Source organism: Cinclus cinclus, chromosome 3 (genome assembly GCF_963662255.1).
Source record: "Cinclus cinclus chromosome 3, bCinCin1.1, whole genome shotgun sequence".
In the NCBI taxonomy this organism is placed as follows: domain Eukaryota; kingdom Metazoa; phylum Chordata; class Aves; order Passeriformes; family Cinclidae; genus Cinclus; species Cinclus cinclus.
Genome location: NC_085048.1, coordinates 117232378 through 117238507, shown reverse-complemented (window position 1 = coordinate 117238507; position 6130 = coordinate 117232378).

Here is a 6130-nt window from a genome sequence, read left to right as displayed (position 1 = left end):
GGCTTGGTGCTAGAGGGCACCTGGGGTGAGGCAGAATCAGCGTCCCTGGAAAAGGAGGGAATTTGCAAAGCGCCAATCCGAAAGATAACTGGGAGCAGCTGAACAGGTACAGATGGTTTTGCCGAGTTTATTGTACACCATGGTTTTCAAGAGGAAAAAAAACCGATTCCTTGCCCTCTGGAGTGCCCCTGCGTCCCTCTGGTGCTGTCCCCTCTCCAAAATTCCCATGGGAGGAGCCACAGTCACCTCCAGCCCCGAGTTCAACATCTCCGGCTGGAGAATGAAAACGGAACGCCCGCCTTTCATTTCCAAATAAAAAAAACTTCGATCCCTTTGAAAGGAAGTTGCCAAATGAGTCCTTAAATTCCAGGGCCCCAATAAAACCTGAATGCAGCGGGGAATAATTGAAATGAGGGAGAAGCGACGCATCAATAGACAAGATTGCAGAGAGCAGTGAAATGCTTAAGCATAATTAGCACGGCAATCAGTGTACAATTAGTGCGAGATCATCACAGTAATTACCCTTCCTTAGAACTTCTGGCCAAGAATCGACACATGAAAGCTCGGAGCTGGAGGCTCCGGCTGGGGGCGTGCCCTGGGCTTGGGGGATCGCGGTTTTTTGGGGTTCCTAGGCTGGGTTTGGTGATCCAGCAGCGTGCCCGGTGTTTCCAACACCTGCAGCTCAGCTCCTGGGATTTAAAGGCAGAGTAAAAGGCTCTGTGGAATGGATATAGTGGCGCCCAGCTGTCCCCAAAGTAGCCTGGCTCAGCCCCTGTGTGTCAAATACGCGGCTTAACAAAGCAGGGCTCGACTCAGAGCTTTCCCACTCCAAGAATGCCCAGCAGAGCATTTGGGAGCCTTTTTGTATTGCATTCCCCTAAAACTCGTCGTGACGCCTGTTCTCCCTGCTTCTTCTGTTTACTGAAAGCAAAGATGCGTTTTGGAGATGTCCCTCACACTTTCACAAGAGCCCACGGGCGAAATCTGGGCCTGCTTTCAGAAATAGCTGGGTTTGCTAAAAGAACACGTGGAACATTACAAAATTCCAGCATTGCCTGAAGTCCTGAGCCCACTGGAAGCCTTATTTCCAAACTGCAGTTTAAGGGTTTGGTCGAAAGGGGCTGATGATCCCAGACCCCGTTTGTCACCTGGGCAGCCCTGGGAAGATTTCTTTTTCATTGTGGACCTCGGCCTGGGGCTCAAGGGTGTTGACCCGCAGGCTATTTATTTAACAAAAATTAAGGGAGCCTCAGCCTGGTCCCCCAGATGTATTTCCCACTTTGTTCTGGGTCTCGGTGCTCACCGCAGACCCCGAGCTCATAATTGACTCAAAAATAATCTCCATCCTCCCATCCCTGATAAGGAACGTGGTCCCTTCCGTGAAAGCCTACAAAGAGGAGTGTTTTGTTTGTGCTCTCCCCGCAGTACTTCACACTTCTTTTAGATTGTTTTAATTTAATTTTGATGTAATCTGATAAGAGCTGTAAAACTGTCAAAGGAAGCCGCCTCCTTCTGTCGCATTAAATCCACTTTGAACGAAATGGTGGCTTTGTCCCCAGAAGCTGCCAAACCAAAGCATCTCTCAATTCCAGCACAGGGATTGATGTACTCTAATCTGAACAGCTTTACACTCTTTTTTATTTAGGGAGGCAGACACGTGTCCTTTAGCATTCCCCTTTCCTCTGGGACATAACTGTATCCCAGAGGGTGTGGGATTGGCTTCCCACAGGCCTCTCACCTGCCAGAGACCCCCCCCCCCCCCCCCCCCGGCAGGTTTTCCCAGTTTTCCAAGGTAATGGATCCATGTGCTGCACGTGCCTGCTGCGGGGATAGGAAGCTCCTCTCCCCCAGGAAAGTGGGAAAATCCTTACAGAGCAGGAATTGTTGGTGTCCGTGGTGGGGTGCTATGGGATACCCAAAAGGTGGGGAGGGTGGGGAGGACAAATTGCCCCTGGAAAGGGATTTGCAGAAACACAGGGATGTGTTGGGTAGAGGTTTTCCCTCTCTGTGCCTGGGTGATACCACCCTGACATCCCTCGCCCATGAGCCAGGGCAGAGCCAAAGGCATTTGCTTTTCTTTTTCTCAATGAGACACACAACACAGGCCATGGTAGCTGTGTGGAAACATACAGAGAATTTACATAATGCCCAACACGAGTCCTTTTTGTTAATAACTCAAGCCCCAAATGCAGAGCACTAATAACACACCAGGAACTAAAGAGCAGTAACAGCAGTGAGTGATCTCAGCAGAGCAGTTGTGAGGATCCATTTCCTGTCAGTGGCAATGCCTGGGAACAGCAATTAGCGTGTTGAATTTAATGTTCACATTTTAATACATTTAAATGTAATAAAATGCTGTTGTTAAGTGGTACAGTTCCTCAAAACCTGTTATTACTGGTGTCTGATGCACAAGCAGCACACACCATGCCTGGCCTCGGGTCTGCTGCCTCTGGGCAGGTGACAGAGTTCCTCCAGCAGGAACCTGGAACGCAGAACCCAATGGCTGAGGACACAAAAACCTGGAGACCACAGCAGTTCAGAGCATGTCATGTTTATTACAAATGTAAGGGCCTTAGCCAAAGCCCGGTGACATAATCGAAAAGCCCCTAGGCATGTCACTGTCCGTGGATTTTGAATTAAACCCGGAGAACTGAGATACGAGCACCTACCACTGATGTGAATGAGCCCCAGAAAAGGCACAGCACAGGAAAGGGCCTGCTTTAGAGACCGTTTCCCAGGAAGCTCCCTTCCTTTTCCAGCCATCCCCAAGTACTTTTCCAATGTCCTGTGCAGCACAGGAGGCTCCATGAGCAGAAGGGAGCAGGTGTGGCATGAATGAGGCTGTTCCGAGGCTGAGCATCCAGAGAGGATGTCAGGGAGATTTTGGGTCTCAGTCGCTCCTGTGACCAGGCTGTAAACATGAGAAGTCTCCATTCAAGTGTCTGCTGCTATCTGAAGAGGAAAGAGGATATTGGCAGTGTTGGGTTTCCCCATCCCTGGAGAAATGAGAACTGAATTTAGGCTTTCTGAGATGTGAGCCCAGCAGCTGAATTTGAACCACTCACAGCCAGAGGGCTCAACTCTCATCTTCCCTGAAAGCATCTACACCTCACACTCGGGAGCACCCTGTGCCCCAGCTCCTTCAACTTCTGTTCTTCAAGCTGAACCAACTCTGGTGTGTTTCTGTTCAGGAGAGGGTGTTTCGGCTCATTCTGGACTATGTCCTTCAGGCCTGCAGTGCCCAGACCGCAAGCAGGAGAAATGGCTCACAACACACAGCCAAGCTCAGTGCCATGAGTGCTCCTCAGGGTCACACGGCCGGGGCACCGGGGTGCTGCTCAGCTGCAGCCTGACCTGAGGGGACAGGACCCAGCACAAGGCAGACCCTGCCACAGGTCCCATGAGCTCCCCTCCTCTCAGATGTGGGATGGAGACCATCCCTCCGGCGGCTCTCCGGACTCCCCATGCCCAGAGCACACGGTTCTGCAGAGTGGAAAAGGGGGCACTGCACCCACAGCTGTTCCCAGCACACAAGGTCCTACCTTGCCTGCAGTGTGCTGTGCCCCGCACCAAGCCGTGTTTTTGCCAGGATCCTCCTTCAGGAGAAGTGTGCCTTCACAGCCACGCTGATCCCTCTGCTGTCCGCTCCACCGGCCGCTCCATCCTGCTCCATCTCAGTGCTTGCTGCTGCTTTAAAGGACACACATCTATCAGGCTCTTTCGCTAATAAATGACTGAGTTGATCTCACGTACAGACAGAAAGACTGGAAAAGTTTCGCTTCTACAAGCCATGGAAAATTAAAAGGAGAATATAAAACAACCGGAGAATTCTTTTAACTGAACAAGACGTTTTCCTGTCAGTCCCACGGTTCAGAGCCATTGGTTCTGAAGAGCTGTTGCCTGCATTGACAGGCATGAGGCGTTTGGACAAGGTGAAAAGCCCAGAGGATCCCAGCTCTGGGCTCAAAGGGATGTGTCTGGCCCATTGTCTGATTTGATTAATGAAGCCTTTGCACAGCGAGATAATGCCATGTTTGCCGTGCCGGGGGTGCCGCTGCACAGCACAAATATCACAACTACAAGGAATATTCAAAATGATAGCAACAGCAATGAGCCCATCTATGTATGACTGGATTTCGCCCAAAAACGCCTCAAATGATATTTGTTTATTTCCTAATTGTCAGCCACTTCGATGCACTCCCCGTCAGGTTCAACAAGTGCTCCAGGCTCCAAGGGTTTGAAACAAAGGGAGGCACTTGGATGAGCCATGCAGTTCCTGGGGCCAGGAACTGGGATCTGGCGGCACGGGCAGCGGCTCTTGGGACAGACACACAGACAAACAGGATCCCTGGAGCATCCCTGGCCTTCTGGCACCCCAGCACCCAAACCCTGCCCACCACGCCTGTCTCAGCAGGAGGACCTGCGGGTCAGCAGCGACTCTGGGATACAAAAGATGTGGATCAGCAAAAGGGCCACGCAGGAGGAGAGTGAGCACAGAGTCCCCAGCTGGAACGTAGGGAACCCCAAGCTGCTGCTGGGCACGGCTTGGCTGCTGCCTCTGTTCCAGCCTCACTTCTGCAGAGGCCTGGAGCTGAGTGCCCGGACCTGGGAGTGCTGGCTTGCCTTTGAGCTGGCCCTTCTCACCTGGGGCAGTTCCTGCACCCTGCCTCCCCCCATCCTCCAGTGCTATGAAATCCAGGTTTGAGTGGACGTGGTATTTTCTTCTTCCACCCTAAACCACCGTGCTGGTTTGCTGTGACTGATTAGGCATTTCCCCCCAGTCCTGTGCAGAGGATTGTTCTGGTGGCGAATGAAAGGATCCACACACATCAAGTGTTCATTTGTTTGTAAAAAGGGGGAGAACAAGCACAGGACTATTGAATGAATTAAGCTGTGTCTGCTCAGGAGCTCGGCACCCCTGGGCCCTGCGCTCAGTTCACAACACACCAAACAGAAATAGGAGCCTGAGGCTGAAGCTGACAACAAGGCTTGCGCAGAGGTGGAAAAATCCTCCCACAGTGTGTTTTGGCAGTGCTCAAAAACACGTTGTTTCTAATGTACCTGTGAGGCAGCATGGGGCGGACACGCAGGTGGGCAAAGCAGGGGCTCACTTCCAGGCTTCATGTCCCGAAGGCTTTGCCCGTTTGCAGACACACAAACCACACAAACCACATAAACCACACAATCCAACCTCTCCCGGAGGTCCGGGGGGTGGCCTGTGCCCTGTTCTCATCAGGACCTGACCCCAGAGAGGTGCCTGACCCTGAGCATTCTCCTCCTGCCGCTTCCCACAATGTTCCCCCCTAGCTCAGCACAGCCACCTCCCGCTGTTACCAGTCCAGGGCAAACCCTGGCCCCGGGAAGCACAGAACTGCCCCAGCCGGGACACTCCTGAGCAACCCAGCCCGGAGTCTCCCTCCCTCAATACTCGCATTATTTCTTTTGCAGGAGGAGCGCGTTTGTTCTCTGTGCCCCAAGCGCCGGGGACGCGCTGCCCGCTGGGGCGAAAGGCTGACAAAGAAAGGCGAAAAGGGGAAAAGCCCCGTCCCAGTACCTGCCGCTCCGAGCGGAACCCCGGCCACCTCCGGACGCCCCGATGGAATCTGGGGGAGCAGCTGCGGAGCCGCCGCACCCGGAGCGTTCGGTCCCCGCTGCCGCAGCGGCCACGGAGCGAGCCCGGACCCCCGCCCCGGGGACTCCCGCCCAGGTAGGTGCCGCTGGCTTCGCTCCCGCCTCCAACCCCCTTGGATATTTTTTCCCCTTCGTTTCCCTCGAGCCATTGAAATCCGGCGATTTTACCATCGGGCAGCGCCGCGGAGAGCGGGATCCGCCGCTCCATCCGCTACGCGGGGACCCAGAGGGAAGCGAAGCCGCTCCTTGTCCGGCTGAGCTTCCAGCGGCTCCGGGCGAACGGGACCGGCCGCAGGCGGCAGTGACCGCAGTAAGCAGTGGCCGCGGGCAGGGCAGTGACCACAGCCATTAGTACCGCGGTCAGCAGTGACCAAAGGCATTGGTGACCGCAGGCACGGCTGACCGGGCGCGGCGGGGTCGGACCGGGGCCGCGGGAGGTCGCACCGGCCCCGACAGCCTGGGCTGGGCTGGAGCGATGCAGAAGGGTCCGCTCGGAGCG